Below are 10,255 nucleotides of genomic sequence, written 5' to 3' on the forward strand. Positions count from 1 at the left end.
GATCTCTGAATTTCTGTTTTATCAGGTTCTGATGTTGTGGGGTTGTGGGCATTCATTGCTCTATTGTTGTTTCTCTTTACCATGATTTCAAATTTTTGTGCCTTCCCTGGGTCACTATGACTTCACTTAGGGTGCTCTGTATCTTGAGTCTGTTGTAATCTCAGTTGCCACTATTCCTTTACTGGGTTGTATCTCAAAGTCTCATACCCAAGAAGTTAATTAAGGCTACCAAGACTGTGGGAGTGCTGGGCTGGGCGTTTTTCCACAGGGAGCTGCGGCTAGGGTGTGGTATCTCTGCCACTGCTACTCCTTCACTGGGTTGGACTGCAAAATATTCGACACAATGAGATTATCAAAGCTACGCAAGTCCCTGGGAGTGCAGTACAGGGATTTCTCCTTTAGGGGCTGCAACTACACTCATGGTTATTGTGCGTGCAGATCTGGAGCTGTGGCGGGGCACAGTGAACTCGCTGTAGCTGCTGGCAATATGGTGCCGCTGTCACGCCCTCGGCCGTGAGGCTGGTGTATTTCTTTTCTGGTTTTGAGCTCCATTCTGAGTCCCTGGAAGGCATGATGAGCTTGACCACTAGGAGTTTTAGGCATTCTTTGCTCTGAAAGAACTGCTGAATTACACCCGAATGATTTGCAGCTGCTCACTTCAGCTCCTTGTTTACCTTCCCTCTCTGGAGCCTGGTGCTGTGAGGGAAGATGGTGCCAGCTTGCTCCGCCACTGCATTGCAGGCTTGATTTCTGATCTCTGGTTGTTCTTCTAGTCTTTTTTTTTCTCTGTCCCTTGTGTTTACATTTTTTATTTATCTGCTAATGGTGTTTTCTGGCTATGAAAAGTGCTGACTTTGTGGCAACAGAGATCGAGTTTTAGCAGGACTCTAAAACACTGCTTTTCTCATTGCCATCTTCCTGGAAACTGCTTGCCCATTTTTTGATTGGATGATTTTTTTTTTTAGTGTTGAGTTTCTTGAGTTCTCTGTATAATCTAGATATTGGTCCTCTATCGGAGGTGTAGGTGGCAAAAATCTCCCATTCTGTTGGCTCTCAATTGAGGTTCTTGACAGTTCCCTTTGCTGAACAGAAGCTCTTCAGTTTCATGCAATCTCACAGGAAACTGCGGCTAGGGTGTGGTATTGATTCTCCTTTTAATTTGTTGTGCCTTTGGGGTCTTGTTGAGAAAGTGGTTATCTGTGCCTATGTGTTGCAGTGTTGGACCTATGCCCTCTTCAAGGAGCTTCAAGGTCTCTGGTTTAATTTTCAAGTCTTTGATCCATCTTGAATTGACTCTTGTGCAGATGATAAAGTGGGATTAATTTCCAGTTTTCTACATATGGTTAACCAGTTTTGCCAACACCATTTGTTGAACAAGCTATCTATTTTCCAGTGTATCTTTTTGGCCCCTTTGTCAAAAATCAATTAGTGGAATGTGTGTGAGTTTGTTTCTGGGTCTTCTATTCTGCTCCATTGGTCTATGTATCTGTTTTTGTGCCAGTACTATGCTGTTTTTATTAAAATGGCTTTGTAGTATAGTTTAAAGTCAGGTACTGTGATTCCTCCTGCATGTTTTTTGTTGCTGAGAACTACTTTGGCTATTCTGGGCTTTTTGTAATTCCAAATAAATTTAAGGAACAATTTTTCTATGTCTGTGAGGAATGATCTTGGTAGTTTAATGGGCATTGTGTTGAATCTGTAGATCACTTTTGGGAGGATGGCCATTTTAATGATTTTTATTCTGCCAATCCATGAACATGGAAGATCTTTCCATCTTCTAAGATCTTCTTCGATTTCTTTTTTTCAGTGTTTTATAATTTTCTTTGTAGAGATCTTTTACCTCCTTGCTTAATTTTATTCCTAAGTATTTTAGTTTTTTGTGTGAGATCCTGAGTGGAAGTGTTTTCTGAATTTCTTTTTCAGTGGATTTATGGTTGGTGTACAGAAAAGCTTCTGATATTTTAAGATTCATTTTGTATCCAGACAGTTTGCTGAATTTGTTGATCAGTTCTATAAGCCTTTTGGTTGAGTTTGTTGGGTTTTCTAAATATAGTATCCTGTCATCAGCAAATAGTGAAAGTTTGAGTTCTTCTTTTCCTATTTGTACTCCTTTGATTTCCTTTTCTTGCCTTATTGCTCTGGCTAGAGTCTCTAGGACTATATTGAAGAGAAGTGGTGATAATGGGCATCTTTGTCTTGTTCCTGTTTTTAGGAGGAATTCTTGAAGTTTTTCCCCATTTAATATGATTTGGCAGTGGGTTTACTGTTGATTGCCTTTATGCTGTTGAGATATATTTCTTCCTATTCCAATTCTCTGCAGTGTTTTTTTTTTATCATAAATGGATGTTGTATTTTATCAAATGCTTTTTCAACATCTATTGAAATGATCATGTGATTTTTTACTTTGATTCTGTTTATATGGTGAATTACATGGATTGACCTTTGTATGTTGAACTATCCTTGCATCCCTGGGATGAAGCCTACCTGGTCATGGTGCATGATTTTCTTTATGTGGTTTTGAATGCATGTTGCTAGTATTTTGTATAATAGTTTTGCATCCAAGTTCATCAGAGATATAGGCCTGTAGTTTTCCTTCCTTGAACTGTCTTTATTTGGTTTGGGTATTAGTGTGATGTTGGCTTCATATAATGTATTTGGGAGAGTTCTGTTTTTTTCTATTTCACGAAATAGTTTGAGGAGTATTGGGGTTAGCTCTTCTATAAAGGTTTTATAGAATTAACTTGGAAAAGCATCTGGTCCTGGGCTTTTCTTTGATGGTAAGCTCTTTATTGCTGTTTCAATCTCTTTGATTGTTATTGGTTGGTTTAAGTGTTCTATATCTTCTTGACTCAATTTAAGAAGGTTGTATTTACTAGGAAGTTGTCAATTTCCTCCAGATTTTCCATTTTGTTGGAGTATAGTTTATCAAAGTATTTTCTGATAATCCTCTGGATATCTACACTGCCAGTAGTAATGTCTCCTTTTTCATCTCTTGTCTTCATAATTTGGGTTGACTCCTTTTTAGTTAGGTTGGCTAGTGGTTTATCTATCTTGTTAATTTTTTCAAGAAACCAGCTTTTGGTTTTGTTGATTTTCTGTATTTTTTTTTTAGCTTTGGTCTTTTTCTTCCAGCTTGTTTTGGCTATGTGAATGTTCTTTCAATTCCCTATGAACTTAAGAATGGGATTTCTCATTTTCTATATATCATTCCTTTGGGTAGCATAGACTCTTCATAAAATAAATCTTCCATTTCACTTTCATTCCATTTATCTAGGTCATCTTTAATTTCTTTAAGCAATGTTCTATAATTTCCAGTGTACAAGTCTTTAACTTTTTTGGTTAAATTAATGCTTGGTGGTTTTTTTCCTTTGGAGTGCCATTATAAATGGAATGGTTTCTTAATTTCCTTTGTGGATTATTCATTGCTGGTATATCGAAACACAAATAAGTTTTGAGTGTTGATCTCATATACCTACAACTTTGCTAAACTCATTTTTTATTTATTTATTTATTTATTTATTTATTTATTTATTTATCTATTTATGGGTCTGGAGATGGAACCCAGGGGTATTTGACCCCTAAGCTATATACTCCCCTGCCCTATTTTTTAAAATATTTATTTTGAAACAGGGCCTCACTAAAGTAGCTGAGGCTGTCTGAGAACCACAATCCTCTGGTCTCAGCCTCCCGAATGCTGGGATAATAAACTTTTGCCACCATTCCCGTCTGCTAAATTCATTTAATAGCTCTAGGAGTGTGTGTGTGTGTGTGTGTGTGTGTGTGTGTGTGTGTGTGTGCACGCACGCGCACGCGTGTGTGTGGTTTGTGTGTGTGTGTTCATTCTTTGGGATTTTTTTACATATACAACAGATGACTAAAGAAAATATGGCATACACACACATAGAATATTATTCAGCCATAAAAAGAATAAAATCATATAATTCATTGGTACACACCTGTAATCCCAGACACTTGAGAGGCTGATGTAGGATGATTGCAAATTTGAGGACAACCTGTGCAATTTAGCAAAGTCCTGTTGAAAGGAAGGAAGGAAGGAAAAAGAGAAAGAAGGAAAAGAGGGAAGGAATATGGTGGCAATGGAGGACATTATGTTAAGTGAACTAAGTCAAACACAGAAAGACAAATACTGGGTGTCTTTCATCTGAGAAGCTAAATATACACCAGTGATTACTGTAGTCTGGGAGGGAAGGGGAGAAAGGAGAGCAAATAAAGGGAAGAATAGCTACCAAATAAAAGGGAGAATAGCTACCAAAACCAGGTGGTCTGCAGCATTATGAGATGACTATAGTTCACAGTAGCCTACTATATATATATATATATATATATATATATATATATATATATATATATATATATATATATATATATAATTTTTTTCAGTGTTGGGGACCAAATCCAGTTCTTTGTGCATACTAGGCAAGCACTCTACCATTAAGCTATATAACCCATCCAATCTATTATGTATTTTATGAAGATCTAGAAAAGCTGAATTCCTGCATTGATCAGTGGATGCTGAACATAAAAATGGAAAATCTGAAGGAAATTGACACAATTTGGTCCTATGGTACTGGAGACTGAACCCAGGGACACTATTATAAAGCTGCATCACCAGCTCTTGTTTTGTTTTGTTTTATTTTATTTTATTTGTGGTACTGGGAATGAAACCCATGGGGCATTCTACCTCCAAGCTACACTGCCAGCCCTATTTTTTTATTCTTTATTTTGAAAGAGGGTCTCACTGAGTTGCTAAGGTTCTCACTAAGTAGCTGAGGCTGTCCTTGAACTACGATCCTCCTTTCTCAGCCTCCTAAATGCTGGGATTACAAACGTGTGCCACCATGTCCAGCTTTGTTTTATTTTTAATTTTTATTTATTTATTTATTTATTTATTTATTTATTTATTTATTTTTGTGGTACTGGGGATGGAACCCAGGAGCTTTCTACCTACAGACTACACCCCCAGACCTATTTATATTTTATTTGGAAACAGGGTCTCACTAATTTGCTGAGAGCCTACTAAGTAGCTGAGGCTGGTTTTGAACTTGCCCAATCCTCCTGTCTCAACCTCTTGAGTACTGGGATTATAAGTGTGGGCCACAATGCCTGGCTCTATTTTTTTTATTTTTAGGATAGCTCTTAAAGTAGGAAAATATATTAAGTCTGAATAACAAGACTTACCATTAGACCTTTTGCTTTCACTGTGTCTTTTCTGACTCTCCTGTTTACACTAAATTGTTTGTCTTTGAGATGTAAATTTCTACCTTGTTTCAACTAAGTAATACTTTTGGAAGTATAGATTAAGAGTAGGGCTTATTCAGGGGTATGATAATCATATCAATAGTCTAATTTTTAAAAAACTGGCAAAGGATAAATTAAGTAAATACCATAAATTTTTCTCTTCTTCCCTCTCTCCCTCCCTCCCTTTCTTCCTAACTTCTTTTCCTTTTGGAGATTGAACCCAGGGGCATTCTACCCCCCTGAGCTATACCTCCAGCCCTATTTGTTATTTTTTTAGTTTGAAAAAAAAAAAAGCTTTACTAAGTAGTTGAGGCTGGCCATGAACCTTTGATCTTCCTGTCTCAGACTCCCAAGTACTGGGATTACAAGGACGCACCACCACATTCAGTTTGTTTTCTATTTTTATATATGTTTCTGTACATATGTGTACTGTATGTCGTGTCTACATAGCATCAAATTGATAAACTCAAATGCCTTTTAGTTTACATAGCTTAAGTAAATCTTTTTTTTTTCCACACACAAACACACACATACCCACACCCACATACAGTAACAGGCTTTTTGTATGTGTGTATCTTTCTTTTTTTTAATTTATTTTTTTTATTGGTGCATTATATTCATACAACTTATTGGGGTAAAAAACTTGTGTGTATAAACATGTACTCATCGCTGATTTAACCCCTACCCAAATACCACCCTATTCCCTCCCCATCCCTCCCTTCCTTGCTTGGCTTAGTGATTGACTTCGATATGTTTAAGTACATTGTGTGCTTTAGAGATTTTTCTCTTCCCCCTCCTTTCTCTTCCTTTAGGTTATCTTGTTTGCTCCTCTTTTCTCCCTAACTCTCACATATTAGGGAAAGCATCTGATTTCTTATTTTTTGTGCCTGACTAATCTCACTTAGCATAATGTCCTCCAGTTCCATCCATTTCCCTGGAAATGACATAATTGAGTTTTTTTTGATGGCTAAGTAAAATTCCATTGTGTACATATCCCACAGTTTTGTAATCCATTCATCTGTTGATGGATATCTTGGCTGGTTCCATAGTTTGGCTATGGTGAATTGTGCAGCTATGAACATAGATACACATGCATTAGTTTGGTAGTTTGGTTTCTTTTCTTTTGGGAAGATACCCAACAGTGGTATTGCTGGATCAAATGGTAGGTGTGTTCCCATTCTTCTGAGGATTCTCCATACTGTTTTCCAAAGTGGTTGCACTAATTTGCAATCCCACCAACAATGTCTTAGAGTTCCCACTTCTCCACATCCTCGCCAGCATCTGTTGTTGTTTGTGTTTTGAATGATTGCCATTCTAGTTGGAGTTAGGTGAAATCTCAGGGTAGTTTTGATTTGCATCTCTCTGATTGCCAGTGATGTTGAGCATTTTTTCATGCATTTATTGGCCATTTGAATTTCTTCTTTTGTGAAGTGTCTATTTAGTTCATTTGCCCATTTTGTTATTGGATGCTTTGTTTTCTTAGTGTTGAGTTTCTTGAGTTCTCTGTATATTCTAGATATTAGTCCTCTATCGGAGGGGTAGGTGGCAAAAATCTTCTCCCATTCTGTTGGCTCTCGATTGAGGTTCTTGATAGTTTCCTTTGCTGAACAGAAGCTCTTCAGTTTCATGCAATCCCATGTATTGATTCTCCTTTTAATTTGTTGTGCCTTTGGGGTCTTATTGAGGAAATGTTTGTCTGTGCCTATGTGTTGTAGTGTTGGACCTATGCCCTCTTCAAGGAGCTTCAAAGTCTCTGGTTTAATTTCTAAGTTTTTGATCCATCGTGAGTTGACTTTTGTACAAGGTGAAAAAGTGGGATTAACATCCAATTTTCTGCATATGGTTAACCAGTTTTGCCAACACCATTTGTTGAAGAGGCTATCTTTTTTCCAGTGTATGTTTTTGGCCCCTTTGTCAAAAATCAATTGGCTGAGAGTGTGTGGGCTTGTTTCTGGGTCTTCTATTCTGCTCCATTGGTCTATATATCTGTTTTTTTTTTTTTTGCCAGTACCATGCTGTTTTTATTACAATGGCTTTGTAGTATAGTTTAAAGTCAGGTATTGTGATTCCTCCTGCGTGGTTTTTGTTGCTGAGAACTACCTTGGCTATTCTGGGCTTTTTGTTATTCCAGATAAATTTAAGGACTGATTTTTCTATGTCTGTGAGGAATGATCTTGGTAGTTTAATGGGCATTGCATTGAATCTGTAGATCATTTTTGGAAGGATGGCCATTTTAATATTTATTCTGCCAGTGAAGATATTTCCGTCTTCTAAGATCTTCTTCGATTTCTTTTTTTAATGTTTTATAATTTTCTTTGTAGAGATGTTTTACCTCCTTGCTTAATTTTATTCCTAAGTATTTTATTTTTTTGAGTGAGATACTGAGTGGAAGTGTTTTCTGAATTTCTTTTTCAGTGGATTTATGGTTGGTGTACAGGAAAGCTTCTGATTTTTTAAGATTGATTTTGTATCCAGATACTTTGCTGAATTTGTTGATCAGTTCTATATGCCTTTTGGTTGAGTTTGTTGGGTTTTCTAAATATAGTATCATGTCATCAGCAAATAGTGAAAGCTTAAGTTCTTCTTTTCCTATTTGTACTCCTTTGATTTCCTTTTCTTGCCTTATTGCTCTGGCTAGAGTCTCTAGTACTATATTGAAGAGAAGTGGTGATAGTGGACATTTTTGTCTCGTTCCAGTTTTTAGGGGGAATTCTTGAAGTTTTTCCCCATTTAATATGATGCTGGCAGTGGACTTGTTGTAGATTGCCTTAATAATGTTGAGATATGTTCCTTCTATTCCAATTCTCTGCAGTGTTTTTATCATAAATGGATGTTGAATTTTATCAAATGCTTTTTCAGCATCTATTGAGATGATCATGTGGTTTTTGTCTTTGATTCTGTTTATATGATGAATTACATGGATTGATTTTCGTATATTGAACCAGCCTTGCATCCCTGGGATGAACCCTACCTGGTCGTGATGAATGATTTTCTTGATGTGGTTTTGGATACGTGTTGCTAGTATTTTGTTTAATAGTTTTGCATCCAAGTTCATCAGAGATATAGGCCTGTAGTTTTCCTTCCTTGAACTGTCTTTATTCGGTTTGGGTATTAGTGTGATGTTGGCTTCATAGAATGTATTTGGGAGAGTCCCGGTTTTTTCTATTTCCTGAAATACTTTGAGTAGTATTGGGATTAGCTCTTCTGTAAAGGTTTTATAGAATTCACTTGAAAAACCATCTGGTTCTGGGCTTTTCTTTGATGGTAAGCTCTTTATTGCTGTTTCAATCTCTTTGATTGTTATTGGTTGGTTTAAGTGTTCTATATCTTCTTGACTCAGTTTAGGAAGGTTGTATTTATCTAGGAAGTTGTCGATTTCCTCCAGATTTTCCATTTTGTTGGAGTATAGTTTTTCAAAGTAGTTTCTGATAATCCTCTGGATTTCTACACTGTCAGTAGTAATGTCTCCTTTTTCATCCCTTATTCTCATAATTTGGGTTGATTCTCTCTTTTTTTTAGTTAGGTTGGCCAGTGGTTTATCAATCTTGTTAATCTTTTCAAGAAACCAGCTTTTGGTTTTGTTGATTTTCTGTATTGTTTTTTTATTCTCTATTTCATTAATTTCTGCTCTAATTTTAATAATTTCCCGTCTTCTGCTGGCTTTGGGGTTCAATTGTTCCTGCTTTTCAAGGGCTTTGAGGTGTGTCGTAAGGCTATTTATTTGAAGATTTTCTGTTTTTCTTATGTGAGCACTCAGTGCTATAAATTTTCCTCTTAATACTGCCTTCAAAGTGTCCCAGAGGTTTTGATATGTTGTTTCTTTATTTTCATTTGTTTCTAGAAATTTCTTCATTTCACCTCTTACATCTTCTATGACCCATTCTTCATTCAGAAGTGTGGTGTTCAGCCTCCACATGTTTATGTTGTTTCTTTGGGTCTTCTTATAGTTGATTTCTAGTTTCATTCCATTATGGTCTGAAATGACACAGGGAAGTATGTAACATTTTTTAAATTTGCTAGTGCTCATTTTGTGTCCCAGGATGTGATCTATTTTGGAGAAGGTTCCATGAGCAGCTGAGAAAAATGTGGACTCTGCTGTAGTTGGGTGAAATATTCTATATGTGTCCAACAGGTCCATTTGGTTAATGGTGTTCTTTAGTTCTGAGACATCGTTACTGACCCTTTGTCTGGAAGATCGGTCTAGTATTGTGAGAGGTGTGTTGAAGTCTCTCAGTATTATTGTGTTGGGATTTATGTGTGACTTCATGTCACAAAGAGTTTGATTTATGAAAGTAGCTGCCCCTATGTTTGGGGCATAGATGTTGATTATTGTTATTTCCTCTTGCTGGACTATTCCTTTTACCAGTAAAATGTGACCTTCTTTGTCTCTTCTAATAAGTTTGGGTTTGAAGTCTAACTTGTCTGATATCATAGTTGCTACTCCTGCTTGTCTTCGAGTACCATTAGCATGGATAACCTTGCTCCAGCCCTTTACCTTGAGTTTGTTCCTATCTTTACTTGTAAGGTGTAAACGTTTCTTGTAAGCAGCAGATGGATGGATTCTGGCTTTTAATCCATTTTGCCACTTTATGTCTTTTTATTGGGGAGTTGAGGCCGTTTACATTCAGTGTGATTATAGAGAGATAATTTTTAATTCCCAACATGTTAAGATCTTATTTCTGTTTGAGATACTGTTTATTCTTCTTTGCTTAGTTGTCTGCTGGATGGGAATTCTTGTTTCTTTGGTTCTGGCGTGTATTACCCATTTCCTCTTTGCAGTTAATCTCCTTGAGTACTTTCTCTAGCGCTGGTTTTGAAGACATAAATTCCTTCAGTTGCTGTTTGTCATGGAAGCTTCTTATTTCCCCATCTAATTTGATGGATAGTTTTGCTGGGTAGGAAATTTTTGGCTGGAAGTTGTTTTCTTCCAGAGTTTGGAATATGTTACTCCATGCTCTTCTGGCTTTCATAACTTGGTTTGGGAAGTCTGGAGTGA

This window comes from Muscardinus avellanarius (genome assembly GCF_963383645.1).
Source record: "Muscardinus avellanarius genome assembly, chromosome: 1".
Taxonomy (NCBI): domain Eukaryota; kingdom Metazoa; phylum Chordata; class Mammalia; order Rodentia; family Gliridae; genus Muscardinus; species Muscardinus avellanarius.